Source organism: Ochotona princeps, chromosome 4 (assembly GCF_030435755.1).
Source record: "Ochotona princeps isolate mOchPri1 chromosome 4, mOchPri1.hap1, whole genome shotgun sequence".
NCBI lineage: Eukaryota > Metazoa > Chordata > Mammalia > Lagomorpha > Ochotonidae > Ochotona > Ochotona princeps.
This window is the reverse complement of record NC_080835.1, coordinates 43,246,016-43,268,389: the sequence shown is the minus strand read 5'-3', so window position 1 is coordinate 43,268,389 and position 22,374 is coordinate 43,246,016.

Below are 22,374 nucleotides of genomic sequence, written 5' to 3'. Positions count from 1 at the left end.
AAAAGCAAAACTTTAAAACAAGAAATTATAAGCCCCTTTCCCTTATTATATGTACATACACAAAGAAAGCAGAGGGAGCTCCCGAGCATGGCTGTGGCGAGCCTTCCTGCACGGGCAGAGGCCGTTTTTCCGCTCTAAGGAAGCACACTCGGCACGTTCTCAGTGAGGTGTGCTGGAATTTCCTGCCCTCAGGAAGACCTGCTCTGCCTTGGAATCTATTTGCTTGTCTAACATTACAAGACATCCTGTGATGCTTAGCATTGAATGCCTTCATGTTGGATTGTGGGGTCCCAGTGCAGAAACTCCATTAAATCAGTGGCCTCCGTGTTTTCTGTTTAACACATGACAGCCACTGAAAGAGCTAGGCTGTATCTCAAGCTTTTTTTTTTTTTTGTATTCCTCAAAGTGCCTAAGTTTGAGCTATAAAGGGTGCTTATCTCAGGGACCTTAGGGACATAGCCAATGGGGAGAGACAGGAGTGTGTGTGCTGTGCTTCTGGGCATGCCAGGTGAGATCCCGAGCATGGCTTTTACTGCCAACTGGCATCAGACACAGTGCATGGGTTTGGATGCAACGGAAGCTGCTACCGGGCCTCAGGCTAGCCCAGCAGGAACGTTAAGCTAAGCTAATGAGGCCCAGAGAAGGCATTGCTGCCAGCATGAGTCAGTACCTTACAGTGCACCGTGATGATTAGCAGCAAGACAACCACTGCTGACACCTGTATTTGCAGTTTAAAGCATTTTTACTTCCCTCAAATGCCAATTCAGGCTTGTGAAGCCAGCAGAATGGATGGGTAAGCAGAGGTAGGCCATCATCGGTAATACTGTCACCTCGCTGAAGGATTAGCAGGAACCAAAGTGTCTCCCCTTCCGTAATTGCTTTGTGTTTCAGGCAGCACCTAAGGGATTCACAAATGTTCCAGCCCAGATTTTTGGACTAGACTCTTGGGAGTTTTAGTCCAGGTCCCAAAGCCATGTTCCCACATGTAACACTGTCCAATAGAAATACTATTGTAAGTGACAAATGTAATCCGAAGTTTTCTAGCATCCTCCTTAAGAGAACAAAAAGAGGGATGAAGTTAATTTTAATGAGCTACATTTTGTTAGCTGAATATATAAATGTTATTTCAATACCTAGTCAATATTTGTAAGAATTAAGGAGATATTTTGTAATCATTTTTTTTTTTGAAAGGAGACTTTGCAAGCTGGTGTTACCTGTCACCCTTACAGTACTATCCCAGCTTGAAGCAGTTACATGTCACGTGCTCCAGAGATATACATGCTAGGTCGATGCCATAGCAGATGGGGCCATTCTGAAGAAAGGAACTTGGCCATCTAAGTAGGCCTTGCTAACTTTGAAGCCTCCCACCAGATTGTGAGCCTGAGTGCATTTTTCAGAACATCTGTAAGAGGAGACAGGGCCTGGAGGAAGTGTTGGGGAATTTGTTTTAAAAGCTCTGTTTGAGTGCCATGTGATTTCTTCCCTTACCCCTGGAGAAGGGGAAAGTAAGGCCGTTGATCTAAGTTGAGCCAAGGAAAGAGGATAGCAAGGGCCTGTACAGCTCTAAAGAAGATGCCTCACCTCTGGAATAGCCAAGAGGCAACAGTATGGCAAGCCTTGCCCTGGTCTTCAATGCCCTGCTCCTGCATGCACGTGTCCCAGGAGAAAGTCCCACATGGCATGTGGAGCCAGGGGAAGGTAATGGAGACAGAAAAGAAACTGAATTTGACTGTCGCCTTCTTTTCCTCCCAGGACTTTTCCAATAGAGGCAAGTGTTATATGGGAGGCAGGGACAGACAAGAACCAAGCTTCATGAAGAAGGACTCAGGATTGGGTAGCACCAGCTAGGCCCCACCCTGCTGTTTGACCAAGTTTTCTTTGACATTGCTCAAAAGCATCCTTCCCATGAACATCGACTGGGAACCCTACAACAATTGCTCTTATCACCATGCCAGCCTTTTTTTTTTTTTAAACATATATTTATTGCATTTCATTTTTTAAAAATTAATTACATTGCATTATGTGATACATTTTTTATGCACTAGGATTCCCCCCGCCCTCCCCCCACCGCGGCGGATTGCTCCACCTTGTTGCATTTCCATAGTTCAAATTCAGCTGACATTCTTTCATTGGAGGTATTTACCAAGCATAAAGTCCAGCATCTTATTGTCCTGGTAAGTTCAATGGTTTCTTGGTGAGACTATCTCTGGTCTGAAGGTAGAGCCAGCAGAGTATCATCCCAATCAGTTAAAAGCCCCAACATAATATTTCCAACCATTTACAACATTATGGCATTAATTGACATGGTATTGATTAACCAATATGTTAATAGGAAAATGCAGGTTCTCAACCACAACCTGTGACTTCTTCATAGACATTTCAATTTTGGTTTATATTCAACCGTGTTCTATACACCTTAAAATGGCTTAGATTGCTATTCAGCTGTCTCATGCCTATTTTAATTTTAGTCTTTAGCAGTTTATAGCATTGAAGCACGTTTTCGCTGAACCTGGCTGTTTTTCAGGTGGTCTAACTCTATAATTCTAACAGGATATATGTCAACAGTTTAGGTGAGCATGTGTAGGAGGGGTGTGCAGAGATATCTTCCATACCCCAGTTAGGAGTAACTAATCTTTGTGTCCCACCCAGTGAGTTATAAGTGTATCCCCACTAACCATTTCCTGTCTGTTTCTAAGCTTTCCTTGTTGTTCTCTGTCTATCTATTCTAGTTTTGTTTGTTTGTTTGTTTGTTTTGAGGGGTTTCTGGAGCGCTCCTGATGGTTATTACGATAGGGGGTGGGGACCCAAAGTTGGAAGCAGACAAGGACCAGAGAAAGCTCCTCTCCCTAGTCCTGAAGGAAGTTTACTGTTCTTCTGTTTCTGCGGACCGCTCAGCGATCCTGGTTGTTGTTCCAATGACCTTGGATCCTGCAAGGCAGGATTTGGGCTTCTTCCATCCCATGTGGTAGATCCAATTGGGGGTGGGTGACCTCAGAGTTCTTGGTCTCCGAAGGCACTCCATTTCCCCGTGGTCTCCTTGGTGGTAGGGATGTAGTCCTCGGTGCTCATACTGATAGTCCTTGGTGAGGATCTAGGAGTCTTCAGGTTTGGGATAAAAGCCTCCTCCTGTCCGCCTCATGCCAGCCTTTATTATTTGAATTAAAATCTTTGGTATCATAAATGTTGATAATGCAGGGTTGACTAAAGCAACAAAATCCAATTCAAACTAGCCTATCATTTTTTTTTTAAAGATTTATTTATTTTATTACGAAGTCAGATATACAGAGAGGAGGAGAGACAGAAAGGAAGATCCTCCGTCCGATGATTCACTCCCCAGGTGAGCGCAACGGCCGGTACTGCGCCGATCCGAAGCCGGGAACCAGGAACCTCCTCCGGGTCTCCCACGCGGGTGCAGGGTCCCAAAGCATTGGGCCATCCTTGACTGCCTTCCCAGGCCACAAGCAGGGAGCTGGACGGGAAGTGGAGCTGCCGGGACCAGAACCGGCGCCCATATGGGATCCCGGGGCGTTTAAGGCGAGGACTTTAGCCGCTAGGCCACGCTGCAGGGCCCTAGCCTATCATTTTTTTAAACACTTAAAAAAATGTTGCTATCTATGGTAGTCTCTGCTTTTCAAGATCTCTGTTTTCTAGAATATAGGCCAAGGCACTTGATTGGTACTGGTTGTGCTATGTTTATTTTGAAACAACTACACCATTTGTTTTGGAGCAACCCAATACCTAGAAAGTACTGGACTAAATATTTGTGAAATGGATGAATAAATATCATCCCTTATTTGCTAACCTCATATATCCTCTCATATTGCCAGGCAGCAGAGACCATATGTTCCTTTGCACATGGTCCACTATCATGGAGCTAAGCCAGGTACATGATGATGCCAATGTGGTGAAATACTGGGAATCCTTACTTACTGAAACAACAGTGGAATCTGGGTTAGAAGGTCCTTTAGTGTCAAAGGGGTGAAAAGGCAAATGAGGAATCACATTGGCAATATTTGCTTTGGCTGGCCAGTGTTACTCTTATCTATTTCACTTCAGATCCCCCGCTTAGCCAGTCTGAGTGTGAAATGCAGTTGTGCTCACATTGTATCTCGAGAGCTAGGAGTCTCTTGTGCTCACAAAGGGGCTCCAGGGGCTCACAGAGCTTCCTCGGGCATGTCTGCCTCGCTGCGCTCACTCAAGCTTTTCCGATCCTCCATACAGGTTGGTGCTTGCAGACCATCCTGTCCCTGCTAATGGTGCCCTAGGTTTATTCCCTGTTGGTGGCCCCCTAAGCTTTAAGTAGGGGGTCTGAAGAGGTATGAACACCCCCTCTCTACCTCTGAGTCACACGTGGTTACCTCTTTTTTACGATTTACTTATTGGTTCTTGCATGTCAGAAAGAGAGAGAAAGAAAGACCTTCCATCTGCTGGTTTACTGTCCCAAGTTGTTGCAAGGACTGGAGCTGCCTCAGGCAGAAGCCCAGAAACAGAAGCTCCATCTAGGTCTCCTCTCTGGGTGGCAGAGCTTCAAGTACTTGAGCCATCATCTGCTGCTTCTCTGGCAGGGAGCTGGATCAGCAGCTGAGTAGCATAACTTGGATGGGATGTGGGGCAGGGGCATGTGGTCCAAGAAGCTGCTGAACCCTCTGCACCATGCCACCTGCCCTCAGTCCCCTGGCTTCTGAAGCACTCATGGGCCTTCAAGGACAAAATGTCCTGACTTCTGACCCTATTCCTCCACGTCCCTCTTGACCCACTTCCCACCCCAAGTTGATTTGATTCCCTCTTCTGCACTGCTGGCACAGCCCATCACTGTGGTTTAGGATGGCTCATACTGGGCCAGCTATCTCTTCAATTTCTTCTTCCCAACTTGGACCTCATCTTTCCCTTTGTCCCACCCACATTCTTGTGTCCTCTTAAGATTACTGATATCAACAAATGGATACTTGGGCAAAGTGTTGACTTATTTCACTCACTGAATGGCAGAAGTTGTTCTGTTCACTTCCAATGGTTGGTTTAATCCTATATGTTAAGCAGCTGTAATGCTAAGAAGTCACTGCCATGGGCCAAGGTCAAGCAAGCAGCAAGCAGGTGCTAGAACGAGGGTATAAGGCCTTGACTTCCTTTGCCTTTTGTGCTAATAGTCCACCCTGCAGTGGCCAGGCAAATGCTGACCCTATCAAGATGAAAACGCAGTATGCATATGAGTTGCTTAAATTCACATAAACACTCAAGTTCCACTTCTCAAGTGTGTAGCTCACTGTGGATTTCTTGTCTCACTTAACAGTGCCTCCCCTGCTCAGCTGGTTTTTGCTGGGACCTGGCAGTCATCCTCCATCCTTTGCTTGCCCTCAGCCCCAGCCATCCCTCTGAACACCACTTACACCATGCTACTCACATCCATCTGGCCACCACACGTCCGCTGCCCTGGCCTAGTGCAAACCCCTGTTGTGTGCCAATCCACTGTCAATGACACCCTAACCAATCTCCCCCATTCCAGCCTTAGCTCCTTCACCTGAATTCTCTGTGAAGCAACTCTCCTCCCCACCCCCATTAGTTTGTCTCATATGCTAGACTGGCCATCTTGTTGTTGGATCACATTTTTAAAAATTTCTTTCTTATTTTGGATGATTTTGCATAGTTGATCCAGGTCAGAACCATTGAGGGTTAAGGAAAAGTGGATGTGATCATTGTTTCCAAATTTTCTACCTATTCTTCCTGTGTCTGGGGTAAAAGGGGAGATAAAAGGAGAAGCCACACCCAGCCTCCCAACTGCCCCAGTACCTGGGGATGGGGAACACCCACCCAGTATCAGCTCAGGGATCCCAATGTGGCACATACTCCGAGAGTTCTGTCCAAAAGATTTCGATAGTTCTGAAATGCTGTCGGTCTCACCGATTGTGGATCACATTTAAAGATACTCAGCAGTGCATTTATTCCACTTACTGGTGATTACTGGGCTTACTGGTGACTGTCCCTGGATTGTGATGGCCTCTCCCCTGTGGGGCCTGAACAGAGGCACAGACGTCCCCTCCCCGTGTCCACCGTGGAACTAGAAATGGAACCTGCAGACCCTGAATTGTAAGCCAAGAAGAAAATGTTGCTGGTCTCAGCACAAGTTGGAACATTCCAGTACAAATATGCAGAGTGAGGGCTCCTTCTCTCCTCTTCCAGAGATTCCTCAAAATGAGGCCTCACCTTGCCCCTGGGAGAAGAGAGGAGGAAGGCAGCAAACAAGGGAAAATCAGTCAGCCCAGAGGACACCCCAACCCCTCACCCGCCACCCCCTTCTACTAGCCTGGAACCTCCCATAAGTTATATATGAGAAGGGCCTGAATCCACACCCTTACGGATTGGGTGGAGCCAATTCACAGGAGTGAAATAGCTCTGCTGTCACTCTACCAGCGCACGACTGGGTCTCTTTTACATGACACTCCACACAGTGTCTGACACAGGGTTAGGCTCAGTATGTTCCTGCTACATGAATGAGTGAGTACATTTTGGATCTTCAAAAACTTTATGAAAAGATAGAATTAAAAGGTAATTTGTAGGGCTGGCTTTGTGATACAGCCTATTAAGCCTCCATCGGCATCCTACACTGGAGCTGGTCCCAGCTGCTCTGCTTCCAATCCAGCTCCCAGCTAACGCACCAGGGAAAACATCAGAGGCTGATCCAAGTACTTGGGCCCCTGCCATTCATGTAGGAGACCCAGATGGAGTTCCAGGTTCCTATCGTCAGCCTGGCCAAACCGTGGCTGCTGCCAGCTCTTTGGGGGTAAACCAGTGGATGGAAAATACAGCCAAGTGTGTAAGGAATTGATAGCTAAGCAACAGGTTAGGATTCAGAAAACTGGAAATTAATCTGAGGAAACACAGGGCAAGAGAGATCTGGCTAAGCTGATCTAACACGGTGGTGGAGGTTGGGGAAGCTGATTTGACGTCAAGCGTGATCATTATTAGATGAACAGTGGAGGATTCTAACTAAAGGCACTTAGCAGGGCTCTGCTAAAACAGATTCTACAAAGAAGTGCACAGATGGGCTAAAGAGAAGGTTGGGAAGCAGGAAGAAGCAAAGGCTCTGAGTCACCATTCTGGTGCTAGCCAGTAGAATGTTCCTGAAGGACAGGGAGGGAGGACTCCAGAGGAAGCCCAGGCTCCTAATATCCTGATAGGGGGCGCTGGAGGACAGCGAGCTCCAACCCTGGCGCATGAGCCTCCCACCATTGCGATTTGTCTCGGGAAATTTGGGGACTGTGATCAAAAAGCATCACTGAATGAATTATCATTTTAAAAGTGTGATTCATGTTGTCTTTAGTCCAGCTTAGAATTCAGTTTACAATTTTCAGTTAGTTTAAGAAGAAAAGGGTATAGGGCTTTTGTTTTGTTTTTTAGGTTTAGCCAAAGAACACAATGGTTTAAAATGACTAGAAAACAAATACAGACCCAAATTGAAGAACCAACAATCTGATTTCTTTGAGAGATTATGAATGGAATGAGTTTTCAAGACAGACTTAGATCATTGGATCAGGTCATGACTGAAGTGAGCTGTCCTTGGGCTTTTCTTTTTTTCCTAAGATTTGCTTATTTTTCATTTGAAATGAAGTTACAGAGAGAAAATGAGCCAGAGAAAGAGAGATCTTCCATAAACCGGCTTACTCCCCAAATGTTTGCTGTGGCCTAGAGCTGGACAGATTCAAAGCCAGGAGCCAGGAGCTTCTGATCTCCCACCTGTGTGCAAGGAAGGGCCCAAACACTTAGGCCATCTTCTGCTGCTTTCCCAGGCCTTAGGGACTGGATCAAAAATGGAGCAACAGGGACTAGAACCAGCACTCATATGGGATACTGGCACCTCAGGTTAAGGCTTAGCTTGCTACTCCATGGCACTAGCCCCATTTCTTGGACTTTTTAATAATGAAAATCAATAAATGGCCCCACTCATTTGAATTGTTTTTCTCCTTTTATCCTGTGTAGCTGCATTTTTTGCCTTTTGCCACATCAGGAACCCTAAGAGGTATTGAGTTCTGCTGCCCTGGGGGATTTGGTGACAAAGACGAGAGATCTTGACTGCTAGTAGGTCCAGAACTTTCTCTCTTCTGTCCATGTCTCAAAGAATGAGATTCTTAGTGCTATGGTGGCATAGCAGATTTATTCTCTGCCTGTGATGTGACCATCCCTTTTGGGCAACAATTTTAGTCTTGGCTGCTCCACTTCCAATCCAGCTCCCTGCTAATATACCAGGGAAAGCAGAGGAGGACGGCTGCAGGACTTGGCACCCTGTACCCACGTGGGACACTCAGAGGAGGCTTCTTGCTCCTATCTGTAGACCAACCCAGCTGCAGTCATTGTGGCCATTTGGGGAGTGAGTCAGTAGATTTAAGATCTTTCTGTCTCTGTAACTTTGATTTTCAAGTAAAAACAAAAAAAATATTTAAAAAAATGAGAGTTTTTCTGGGGTGGGTGTTTTCCTTTGTCTACTCTCTTGCCAACCATAGAACACAGTCGCTGGACAGAAGAGAAGCCCAGGAGCCCAGAGTAAGCTGGGCCCTCGGTCCGGGAGGCAGGAACAGCTGCAAATCTGGCATTGAGGTGCCTGGGAGACAGGCCAGGGGGAGGAACTGGTTGCATCCGTCCCGCCTGCAGGGGTTGCTGTCAAGATGTATGCTAGGGAAGCGTCCCACGTGCACTCTGTTTTGCTGAACACTTGCTTGTTTGTGTGCGATTTTGACATAAATTAGCTGAAATGTGGTTGATACACGACAGAATGATGTCAGTCCCATGTGGGAGTTGCACTAGTTCATCTGGGAAGCTCCTGGGCTGCCAACATTTTTTACCAGCCAGTGTCACAAGATGAAGCCCTAGCGCTGAACACAGCGAGCTGCAGGGGGGAGACCTGGAGGCCCACAGCCTTCAGCCACCTGCCAGCCCCCTTCTCCCACCTTAGGGAAGTCACACTCCCTCTCAACCCTGCTTGTGGCTCACCCCTTCCTGGTCCAGGGCAGTTCTTCCTTAACTTCATGACTCCAAGGCCACAGCTTCTCTTGCACTGCCTTCCATCAAATGACCTGATTTTCTTTGTCTTTTTTTTTCTTTTTCTGCAGAAGTCCAATTGCCAGTGTTTTTGTTAAGATTGCTGTTCTTAGGGATAGGCTCTGTTGCAAAGTTGCTTGCCCTGAATGCTCTGTCTGGGTCGTGTTTTTCCCATAAGTCTTAATTATGTTTAGTTTCCATTTTGCAGAATCTGTGTTTCTCTGCTCTCCCACGAACACATATATCTCATTATTGCTGAAGCACTTGCAATTTTTCTTCGAAGAGCAGAATAGCAGTCATAGATGTGCTGAGCTTGGACTATGTCACTTTAATTCACATGCACCCTTTGTTTTTACGTAGTACTATATATAAATGCACCCTGCCTTCTTATGCTTTTCTGGTCTGATCTGTCACATGTATTTTAATATGAAGAACTTGTACCTGATTTCTGGGTCCGGATTCCAGATGTTCTGCCTGGTGGACCTAGCACATACTCTGTCTCTTGGCATCCAGGGGGAATCTCCAAGCAAAACCATATGCAACAACGATGCAGTAGAAGCACATGCTTACATGCTGTAAAAGGTGCAGGCAGCTGGAAAATTGTGCTACAAAAATAAACATCCAGTTTTTGCAAATTGGGCAACTCTCATTAGCCCTAGGAAGCTCGTTTTCATGGTTAAGTAGTTCAGTGACTGATTAAAGGCACAAGACCGTTTAAGCACCTGCTGGTTTGTTCATTTTAATTTGCACTTTGGGCAGCAGATGGCGCTCCGGAATGCAATTTGGCAGAGGATCCCTGAGCATCTGAGTTACCAGAACAAATTGAGCACCTGCAAGTACTTCTTAAACTGTGATAATGCCTTGGATTTTCTGAGGGGGGAGAGGAATGCAATTTTAAAACCAGCTAGAAGCCAAGTGGCTAGGAGCATAACACCACCTGTCATTTTTTTCATTTAGTTTTAAAAATCCAATTAATGTTGATTAGCAGTGGGGGCAGGTGCATTTGCAATGCTGTGATGTTAAACTACGAAGTAATATAGAGATGTGCAAAAATCATTTGAGGAGGAACTAGTTTTAAGCTTACCCTATTAGAATAAAGACAATATGGTAGATCCTGGAGTGTGGTAGAATGGATTAAATCATTTATATTTTTAATTTGTGCATTTCTTTGCTTGAGAGGGAGAGGAAAAGAGAGAGTTCCTCCATCTGCTGTTGTATTTCCCAAATGTCCACACAGCCAGAAGTGAACTGGGCCAAATCCAGGGGCAGCAACTCCACCCAGGTCTGTCACGTGGGTGGGAAGGGGTGCACTTTTGGAATGTTGGTATTGGAAGCGGAGCCAGGACTCAAACCCAGACATTCTGATAAGGGATGTGGGTGTCTGATCTACTGAGCCAAACAGTGGCCTTGATGAAATCTTGCAGGCACCTGCTGTGTAGAAAGACTCACCTCACCAGACTAACCTTTGCACATTATCAGAAGTCTGTAGAATCATTATGCTGGGAACTGAGTCAGGGGAAAGAGTTTTGAGAACTGAAAAATACTGCTTTGTAGGCAGCTTCCCCCAGTAGTTGGAGAGCTAGTTCAGGGCGACAATCTTGTCCTACAATGGGAGCAAGGAAGCAGTGAGCTCAAAGAAAACCCTGACAGAGCTGGGCCACCCACGTAGCGGGTGATGTGGGTGTGTGTTCCTGGGTCAGCCTTACAGCAACCTGAGGAGCTGGTTTCCTCTGTCCTTTTGTCCTACAGAGAAGGGAAGAGGCTGACTAGCTGCCTCAAGGTACGTATGATGGGCAGCCAATGATTCATCTGGCTCCAGAACCAGCTCTGTTAAATACCGGTGACCTCCACTCTCCACCTCCCTCTGCTCCTTGCTCTATTCTACTTACAACTTTCTGAGGGCTCTCACGGCACGTGGGAGGAGGCCAGTTCACTTAGCCTGACACGCAGGGGCCTTTAGGAATCCGTGTCAAGCAAGAGCAGATTAGAGAAACGGCAGTGATATTAACTGAGACGCTGACCGCTGATCACCACCACGCAAAGCATTGTGGGGCATGCCCTCACCTAAGGGAACAGTCATTCATGAATTATTCATAGGCTCTGTTGTGAACCCACACAGTATGTTAAATATTATTAGAGCCAAATTCGTTTCTAATTTTAAACACACTCTAAATAAGGGCGAAGGCTTCCTTCCTGCTCTCCAGTGTGGGGCCTGGCCCTTCCCTCGCTGCGCACGCGTGCTGTGCACATGTTGGCAAGCAGCCTGAAGTTAGGGCAACTCAATCTGGTTCTTTGTTCTGGGGGAGGGAGAGAACATGCATTCTCTCTCGTGTTCAGGAGCGCTCTGGATGTCCGCGGGGGCTGGCTGCATCCATTCCCTGCCATGGGAAAGGGTGGGGTTAAGATGTTGATGCGTTGAATCCCGGATACAGAACCAGGGAACACACGGAGACTAAATGATGCCTAAGTCAGGGGGCCAGGATGTAGGAAGTCCTTTGGCCAAGGTATCAGCTCCCACGGACAGGGTGACAGATGGTGCAGCAGCTTGCTAGTGCCGCCCGTGAGGGATGACGCCACCAACATTCATAGTCTCACAGTTCTGGAGGCTGAAAGACCAACGGCAAGGGGTCCCCAATGTTGCTTCCTTCTGAGTGCTCAAGGGAGACGTGTTCATGCCCTTTCCTGGCTCCTGAGGCTGGTTGACAGTTCTTTGGCACTCGCTGGCTGGTAGCTGTGTCATCTCTGTCGTCAGTCTCCTGTGGCATTCTCCCTACGTGGGCTTCTTCACAAGCCACTCCTTTGAGAAGGACACTGATCACATGGATGGGGCACACTCGGCTCCATTATGAGAGCACCTTAACTAACTACACCTGCAATGACTGTAGCTGAATAAGGTGACAGTGAAAGGTATGGGGAGTTGGAGTTTCAACACATCTCTCTTAAGGGACACAGTGCAACCCATGAAGGGTGGCCTCTGCAGGGATTCTTCCTGTTCTACCTGCTCTTGACCGTGCCCTTGCTGGGCAGGGCTTCCTTGCCTCAAGTAAGGGTCACTGTTGCCTCGCACTACTGAGGCTGTGGTGTAGGTGATTCCTGGAAGGCATGGGGAGGAGGCTCCTCTGTGCATTAGGATAGTGAGCAGCAGCCCTAGCTTCCAGCCACTGGAGACCAGCAGCACCTTGTCCCATGAGCTCTGATCATCATGGAGGACAAGTTCATGGACTTAGAGAACGACTGCTTGACTGATCTCTGGCTGAAGCCCCTGGGGTGAAGGGGCCCACTCTGCTCCTATAAGCTTTGCATCTGTCTGGCATCCCTCCAACTGTGTGCTGGGTTTCACTCCCAGGAGTCACTTGATGTCCCTTCCAGGAGCTCCTCAGAGCTCACGTGCCCCATGCCCACCACATGTTCAGAGTTGCCTGAACTCTCCCCGTCACGGACCTGAGAACAAAGTCGCATCATGGTTCTGATTTACACTTCTTTGATGGTGAGCATCTCTTTGGTCTCATTGGGCCATTTGTGTACCTGCCTTGAAGGAATGACTTTTCAGCTCCTTTGCCCATTTTTTAAAAAATTGGAACTTCTTGCCTTTTTCTTATCAAACTATTTAGACTACTTAAACTATTTACGTATGAAGTGTTGCATATATGTTCTGGACTTAAGATCCAGGTACATTATCTGTCAAAAGTTTTCCTGCATTCTACAGATAGCTTTTTCCCTTTGCCAGTGTCCTTTGAAGAACTAAAGTTTTAGTGGATTTATTGATCTTTTAAATTTGTGCATTTGGTATTGCTGGCATCTTTTTAAGATTTGTTTATTTATTTGAATGGTAGAGTTACATAGCAAGAGAGACAGTGGCGGAGAGAGGTCTTCCAGCTGCGAGTTTACTCTCCAAATGGCCACACAGCCAGGGCTGGGCCAGGCCAAAGCCAGCAGCTTCATCTGCGTCTCCCATGTGAGTACAGGGACCCAAGTACTTGGTCCATCTTCTGTTGCTTTCCCAGTGCATTTGAAGGGAGCTGGATAGGAAGTGGAACCTTATGGAATGCTGGTTCTGTAGGTGGCAGCTTAGCTCACTACATCACAACAGTGACTCCTGACAGCATCTTTGGAACAACTTGCTCAGAACATCCTCTGGAGACAGGATTAGAAGGTGGCTGCCTTCTCGCTTGCTAATGAGACCATGCTTTCGGGAGGTGGTGGCGGAGGTAGGACGTGGCCATGATCCTGCTTTCTTCAGTATGCATCCTCTGTACTCCCTCTTGGTTGTTTTCATCCAGTCAGGTGGGTGCAGACAGGGGGCAGTGACTCTCAGTGCACTATCTCTGGGAGTTTGGACAAAATGACTCAATCTCTCTGTGCCACAGTGGCCTAGTATGTAAAAGGGAGACAATGGTAGCCCATCAGCATGGTCATGGGGATGAGTTGGGTCATCTGTGCAAGGTGGCTGGCCCCGGGCCTTACCCTTAGTGGGCATGTGGGATAGACTATTATTGCAACACCTGGGACAGGACAGACTTTTCAAAATGACTCCTCCATCGATGGGTGACAGATGTGTTCTCAGGCAGAGTGACTCAGTGTCTATAGTCACAACCTGTTTTTTTTTTTTTTAAAGATTTAGTTATTTTTATTGGAAAGTCAGATATACAGAGAGGAGGAGAGACAGAAAAGATCTTCCGTCCAATGATTCACTCCCTAAGTGGCTGCAACAGCCAGAGGCTGAGCCGATCTGAAGCCAGGAGCCAGGAGTCTCTCCCAGGTCTCCCACGCAGGTGCAGGGTCCCAAGGCTTTGGAATATTCTCCAAAGAATATTCTCCAGGCCACAAGCAGGGAGCTGGATGGGAAGTGGGGCTGCCGGGATTAGAACCGGCATCCAGATGGGATTCCAGTAGCTGCAAGGTGAGGACTTTAGCCACTAGGCTATTGTGCTAGGCCCTAGAGTCACAATTTTGGAGCCCAGGATAGAGCAGACAGAGACATCTACTGCCTTAGAAAGCTGCAGAGGTCCAACCTGTGTGTTCTTGCTGGAGGGGGTCGGGGGGAGCAAAGACTCCCCGCCTAGAATTTGTGTGAAAGAGATTTGGTATCAACCTGGTGGCGACAGCATTTCTCTCTTCTTGGGAGGCCTGTTTACATCATTCAGCTTCTGAGGTCCTGGGAACAGCGTCTTCTACTTCCCTGGCTTAATTGTCTCCTACAAATCCAAAGAAAGTAGATAATTGTTCCAGGAGGAAATACTGCTGGGCTTTGATTTGTACAGCTGGCACTAAAGCAGTGTCAGCGTTCGTTGCGAAGTCCCCAAACCCACGCTTTGCACAAACGCTGCCTGCCTCAGGTCCTTCCTTCTGAGGTTTGCTAAGAAACACGCTTTCTTTTCCCTGCCGGAAGTTGCTTGTCTCCAGCAAGGCTAGCTGGTCTGCCTCTATGTCCCTTGGAGGGGCTGAGGCCTGGTGGGTCCTTGCCAGTTGTCAATCACTGCTCCTGCGGGGCTACAGATTGTGGTTTGTGAATATTGCTAATGGTTAATGGGCAACAAAATTTAAAATCTAAGTTGAAAAAATGATCAGCGAAGAACAGGTATCGAATGAACTTCATTATGTTACCCAAAAATGCATAGTAAGTTAATGTAAATTCAGTTGTCCTGTTCTTTTTTTAAGGATTTGTTTATTCATTTGAAAGGCAGAGTTAGAGAGAGAGCGATATCAATCTTCTACCCACTGGTTCACTCCTCAAATGATCTCAAAAGCCAGAGCTAGGCTGAGCCAAAGGCAGGAACCAGGAGCTTCTCCCAGGTCTCTGGGTCTCCCACATGGAGACAGGGGCCCAAGCACTTGGATCATCCTCCACTGCCTTCCCAGGCACGTTAGCAGGGAACTGGACTGGAAGTGGAGTGGTCGGTCACGTCATGAATTGGTGCCCATTTGGGAGCTGATGTCACACGTGACAGCTTAATTTGTTTTGCCACAACAAGGCTCCTCAGTTTTTCTAGTTTTTGAAAAGTTCAACATTTGTTTTTCAGTATTCCAAAATGACAAACAATGGTTTCTTGGAGCTACATCTATTGGCCCTTTGCTTTGGGCAACTCATCCAAGCAGAGCCTCCCCCAGCCTCTCTCCTCAATGGCCACAGGGGCGGGGGTGGTAGCTCCTGCAGAAGCCTACAGCTGGGGTCCTGGGGTTCACCCACATGCCGTAGGTGGTGCATTGTCAGGGTAGGATAGAAACAGAGGCTTAGAGATCCTTGGATCAGGAAGGGTGGGCTGGAGTCATGGGGACAGGTCTTACATGATGACTGATATTGCCCAGGAATCCAGTCAGTGTGGGGAGGGGTATACAGAACAGAAGCAAAAGGGCAACACTTCCCCATCAAGAAAAAAGAAAGGTAAAATCAGAAAACACAGCATGACAGTTTCTCCAAAAATTGAACCTAAAATTAATATTTGCTCCATCATTGTACTTCTAGATATAGATCGCCAACAGTTGAAAATAGAGGCTCCAAGATATATTTGTTTTAAAGGATTTACTTATTTTTATTGGAAAGTCAGATATACAGAGAGGAAGAGAGATAGAGAGGAAGATCTCCTGTCCTATGATTCATTCCCAGAGTGGCCACAGTGGCTGGAACTGTGCTGATAAAAACCCAGGAGCCAGGAGCTTCTTCCAGGTCTCCCACATGGGTGCAGGGTCCCAAGGCTTTGGAATATTCTCCAAAGAGTATTCTCCAGGCCACAAGCAGGGAGCTGGATGGGAAGTGTGGCCACTGGGACACAGACTGGAGCCCATATGGGATCCTGGTGCATGCAAGGATGGGACTTTAGCTACTAGGCTACCAGGCTGGGCCCTGTTTGTGTTTTTTCAGGTGTATTTATTTATATTGGAAATACAGATTTATAGAGAGCAAAGACAGATCTTCCATTCACTGGCCCACTCCTCAAATAACCACAAAATGCCAAGCTAAGCCGATCCGAAGCCAGGAGCCTCTTCTGGGTCTCCCATGTGGGTGCAGGGTCTCAAGGCTTTGGGCCATCCTCCACTGTTTTCCCAGGAACAAGCAGGGCTCTGGATGGGAAGTGGAGCAGCTAGAATATGAACTGGTGCTCACATGGGATCCTGGAGCTTGAAGAGGAAGGATTAGCCAGTGGAGCCATGATGCCAGGCCCATCGACAAGATACTTGTATGTCCATGCTCATTTCAGCACTCCTACAGTAATTGTTCGCCAAATAGCCAAGAGAGGGAAGCAAGTGTCCATCCTTGCTGAATAAACAAAGACCGGTATATATGACCAAACATGCAGCAGAACAACATCCAGGTATAAAAAGGGTGTGATATTTTTTTGAAGTAAGATTTTATTGCTTTTTATTTGAAGCCAGAGAGAGAAAGATCTTCCATTTGCTGGTTCACTCCCCAAACAGCCAGAGCTGAGCCAATCCAAAGGCATGAACCAGGAGCCAGGAGCTTCTTCTGGGTCCCCCATGTGGGTACATGGACCCAGGGGATTTGGGCCATCCTCCACTGACTTCCCAGCTCATAAACAGGGAGGTGGATTCGATGGGAAGCAGCTGGGACACGAACTGGCACTCATGTTGGATGCTGGTCCTGCAGGAAGAGGATTAGCCTGTTGAGTGACTTCACTGGCCCTGAGTTTAGCCATCACTTAATGAAAAAATCCACTCATCCATCCTAGGATAGACCCCTCGCTAAAGATACAACTTGTACATTGGGAAGCTCATTCAGAACCTCCTCACAGGTTTCCCAGAAACAGCAAGGTGGTTGTGGAAGTCAGATCTTGGCCTGGGGTGGGTGCCGAGGCGCGCACAGCACAGGTGCTTGGTCGGGGTGGTCACCTCTGCTGGCCAGCTGTAGGTCCTTCCCCCGCCCGGCACTGGCAGCCTCAGGTGAGTGAGGTTGTGGACTCCGCCAGACAGAAGTTTAGGACTGAGCGGGTGGGAAAGCCTCCTGACCCACAGCATGGCCGAAACGTGTAAAGCAAGAAAGTGTAAAGCAAGAAAGTGTAAAGCAAGACCATCCAGGGCAGTGTGGGGGAGGGCACACCGAGGTCAAGGAGAACAAGCCCTCAGCAGCACGCAGGAACTGAGGCGAGCAGGTGAGTCAGAGTACAGGGGTGGTTGCGGGGTTTGTGTACTCATGTTGTTATTTTTAACAAATCCTTATTTGATGGGCTGGCACTGTGGTATAGGGAGTAAAGCCACCACCTGTGGTGCCTCAATCCCATATGGGTGCCAGTTTATGTCCAGTTTCTTCACTTTGGATACAGCTCCCTGCTAATTTAGTGTGCCTGGGAAAGCAGCGGAGGATGGTCCAAGTGCTTGGGGCCCCTGGCCCCACATAGAACTTAAAAAGCTCTTGGCTCCTGGCTTTGGAAACCACAGCTTTGGGATGTTGTAGCCATCTGAGGAGTGAACCGGCATATGAAGACCTCTCTCTCCCTCTTTCTCTTACTCTGTAATTCTGCTTTTAAAAAATAAATAAGTTTTTAAGCTGTTTTTTTCAAGCCAGAGATCTCTCATATCCTGGGTCATTCCTCCCCCAAAAGCCTGTAATGGTTGTGGCTGAACCAGGCTAAATTTAGGAACCTCCATGCAGGATCCCACTTAGAGGGGGCAGAGATTTCGGCCATCAGGTGTTGCCTCCTTGGGCATCCATCAGCAGGAAGCTCGAATCAGAAGTGGAGCCAGGACCTCAAGCCAGATACTCCAGTCCCCATGCTAGAGATGAGAAGATGGACCAGAGGCAGGGGACCCACAGTGGCATAGCTGAGTAAGTGGCAGGCAGGATAGGGGCCAGTATGCCTGCTCGCCTTCATTCCAGCCTTCTCATCAGCCCACCTGCAGCCCATATAGAAAATGGTCCTTCACAGGTGCAGCTGACTGAACTAAAGTCTTAAAGGGGGAGTCGCAGGTGAGGCCAGTTGACCTTGCCCCCTGGGGGCCTCGCTTGTCAGAAGCCCTCTCTGACTCCAGTCTCCGCAGGGCACAGGCCTTTCCTAAGTCACTGCAAGGTTAAGGTCCGCCTAAGGCTTTTGCCTGCAGGACTCCATTTCCAGGGAGACAGTCCTCTGGCTGGCACTTGGTTGGCTGACCGCTGGGTGTGTCTCCTGCAACAAGGTTCCACCAAGGTGATTAAGGGCACGAGGAGAGGTCGGGGAGGCAGATGAGCCTGCTCTACTGGAGGGAGTCCAGCTCTTGCTAAAGCAGTTCCTTGCCTCTCGGGACAGCCCTGACATGCACATGTTTGCTGTTCATCTCGAACCTGATCATTTACTTGAGGCGGCTCCCACTTGGGTTCTGCTTCTGAGTGTCTCTCGATGTTTACTCAAAGGTGTACTTTCTTTTCTTTGATTTTACTCTGTGTGTGTGTGTGTGTGTGTGTGTGCGCGCGCCCACGCGCCAGCCTGGGTTGCTGAAAGATGGCAAAGGATACAGAACAGAGGTTGCCTCAGGCTCCTCCTGGTGTGGATAGGGTGGCATCCCTTGAGATGCATAGATTGCCCTTCACTTCCTGATACCAAGATCTCATGGGCAGAAAGCATCCCCGACTTCCACTTCAAGGCCCTGAAAACAGCAGGCTTAACCTTGCCCAGCGCTCACCTCCCTCCGTGTCAAAAACACAGCTGTGGTGTGATGGATGCGCATGGTACGGGGAGTCAGATGCAGAATCAAACCCAAGCTCGGAGCACCCTAGGGAAGCCACTCATCTCTGAGCCTCTGAACGTCACCCTGAAGAGGCACCCTGTCAGGTATGCTTAGTAACTGGTGAAGTTAAATGCAGCCTTTACGACCTGTTTGTCACCGGAGACTGTCTACCGTTCAAAGGAATATCAATGTAGTACCTGCGTGCTTGTTACCCAGAGCTGAATGAAAATGGGGAAGGTGGGTAGGCGTGCTTGTTAGGAGCAAGCACAAGGAGCTGGGTTATCGGAGGCCACAGGGAAAGGCCCAAAGTTTGCTCTGGAAGGAAGGAGTACCTAGAGTTACACAGTGCTGGTTGTGTCATCAGCTGGTCATGGATCAGTACACCGCTTCTTGGTCGAGACTTCGTGTGAGGTTCCTGGGTTTCTGAAAGGGAGTGAGGGAGGCTTCCTCTCCCAAGAGACTCAAAGTCCAGTGGGAATGGGGAGGGGCAGAGAGAATTCATCTACAGAGTGATTAGAACCTTAACAGGGGATTAACAAAGGGTTGCAGTAGCTTCACCAGTCTATTTTCTGGAAACTTCTCAAAGGAGAGTGATATTTGTATTGGAGCTGGAAGGCTGGGTAGGTGTCCTGCAGAGAGAGCAGGGTTGTATTAAAACAGTCTAGGGACAGGAAACATACATGCAGCCATATTTGAGGAATGGTCACCAACTCCTGTGGCTGGAGTATTGAATGGCATGATTGTGAGCAAGGACTGACAGCAGCTAACATGTATTGTGTGCTAACATTGTGCAAACAGTACATGCCATGTACTCTCCAACTTCACAGTATTATTCCCACCTTATAGAACTGGAGATTGAAGCTTAGAAGGATGAAATCATGTGCCTGCATCCACACAGTCAGATGACAAAAGGAACAAGAGTCACTTCTGGGTCTAGCTGACTACAAAGCCAGCATCCAATACAGGCTCAGCCTCTCTCAGAAAGAGCCTCGAATGACGGACTGAGAAGTTTGGGTGGGGCTGGGTGGGGTGATTGTGGGTCCCCGCCACACAGAATAAGAGTTATAAATAAGACCCACTGTAACTGCAGTGCTCATACAGTCCCTCAGTAGGCTGTAGAAACAATTGGAGGAGCAGGGGTGAGCAGGGCATTGGTACATTTCAGCTCTTATTTCTCTCACTTTGCAGCACCTGTGCCTTGAGACCCAGTATGAGTCCACTGGGACAAGGGACAGTCTACAGAGCAGACCCCCTGTAGTCCTCACCTCCCTCATTGGCCTACTATCTCAGAGCTACACTTTCGCTCTCGCTTCCTGTTAAGTGAATTGCCTGGCTCCTCATTCAAATCCGTTCTTAGTCTGTGGGGCCTCGCAAGTCTTCAGTCAGGATCCTCTGGTAGTCACAGTATGGCCCAAAGCTGGAATGACCCAGCTGTGGTTTTCTTCATGTCCAAGCGCGCTCTCTGAGAAACAGGCTCATTTCTCCCACTGAATGTGCTTCTCAGCAGGTGTATCATGAAGACCAGCAGAATGCTTTAGGGTAGGAATTATTGTTACGCATTCCCTGCAGAGATGTTACTGCTTCCAAGGGGTTATAATTGGCTCTTGGTCACGTGTTGTGTATGAAGCACAGCTTCTTGCATATATGGACAGTTAAATAGTACACCTGTGGAATCAAAATGTCAAGGAGTGAAAGTGAGAAGACCTATGAAGGCTACTTGCAAAGACAATAGTGAAAAAAGTTGACACTCACCCTGGAGACCCACAGATAAAAGAAGCATGCTAATTACATGGATGTTTTCTGTCTGATGCTCTCTCTAGAATACTCAGACTCCTGTTTCACAATGCACTTACAAGTGTTAAATATTATAAACAAGTCTTCTATAGGCTGTATTCTTGGCACTGCACGTCTTTGGAACACTTTATTCTCTTTGATGAAAACATAAAAATCCTCAATGGTTTTATTGGCTCTAATTACATCATTGAATTTGATCTGAAAGTCCTGTGGCCATCTGTGATCAATTGCTTTTGATTATTGGCCAATTATATGCATTTAAAATATCCCAGCGCAGATATTATAATTAAATATAATAATTAAAATAATGTTATGACTAAAGTTATTTGGATCTTTCACCAGTTCAGGGCACTCATTGGGAGGAACATTTATTATTTTCTGGGCATAATTTACAAAGCGTTTTCATGTAAGCTCTATTTACTGACTGTGGCCTGTTTGATTGACACAAGGGCCCTGTGATGTAGGGGTTATTTAACTACTTTCCGTTTGGGGATATGGAAACTGAAGTTCAATCAGCCTAAATGGTTTGTTCCATTTGATTTAGCTGCAAAGAATGTGTATGAATCAGTATGGGCTGCAAACAAAATATCACACTGGGTGACTGAAGCAACAGAACTTTACTTTCTTACAGTTTGGAGGATAGAAACCCAAGATCAAGATGCGGCAGGGTTGGTGTTCTCTCCTCTGTCCCTGGCTTGCAGATGCGTGTCCCTGGCTGACCACATGCTCTTGTGGCTTTTCTTCAGCGGAGAGATCCCTGGTGTTTCTTCCTCTCCCAAGGACCCCATCAGTCCTGTCAGCTCAGGGTACCATCCTTATGACCTCATCCAGCTTGAACAACTCCTTACAGGACCTCTCTCAGAACACACTGCACTGGCAGGTGGCACCTAAACATGAATTTGGGTAAAGGGGCAAATTCAGCTCCTGCCATGGTTACACTAGGATTTGGATTCTTCTCCTCTGAGTCCCAAGCCTGTCTTCTCTTTCCCCATCACATGACCCCTTACATGCTGGCATCCATTCCCTGAACTCAGGCCAGATCCCTGGCAGCAAGCCTAGGGTAACAGGTGGCTGGCTGATCCAGTGGGTGACTGAAGGAATGAGGTGGGGAAGCCATGTTTCGTTTGCACAGGGCATGGAAGAGTAAGGAAGTGGAACAAACCTCCCCTTGTGATAGCCATTGTCTCAGTCCAGGTGCTCATCATCTCTTGCTTGACTACTGCCACGGTCCCCTGTTTGCTGTCTCTGGTCCCTAGGCTTACTCCACTCTACTCCATCTCGCAAACCCAGAGCTGCATTCTTTTCCTAAAATGCATGACTTAGCACCTTGTCATCGTTCGTAAGGCCTCACTATGTTGCTTGTCATGTAATCACAATGTGAATTCTCAGCTTTGCACTTAAGAGCCTTCATGACCTTGGCCAAGGCCATGTCTCTGATGTCATCTCCCATGGCTTCTCGTTTCTGAATGTTCCAGCTATGGAATTTCTTTCTGTTCTCTGCAAACACTGAGCAAACAACTGTTCTTATTTCAGAATCCAGCTGAGATGGCACCTTTTGTTAGAAGTTTCCCCAGAAATCTCTCCTAAAAAATTAGTCTGGGAGCTGGCATGGTGGTACATCATGCTAATCCTCCACCTGTGACACTGGCATCTCATATGGGCACTGGTTCTAGTCCCAGCTGCTCCACTTCCAATGCAGTTTTCTCGTTATGTCCTATGAAGCAGCCAAGGATGGTCCAAGTACTTGCACTCATACGGGAGAGCAGGAAGAAGCTCCTGGGTCCCAGCTTTGGATTGGTCCAACCCTGGTCCTTGCGGCCATTTAAGGAATGAACGAACAGGTGAATGGAAAATCTCTTTCCCTCTTTCTCTGTAACTCTGATTTCCAAGTAAAATAAA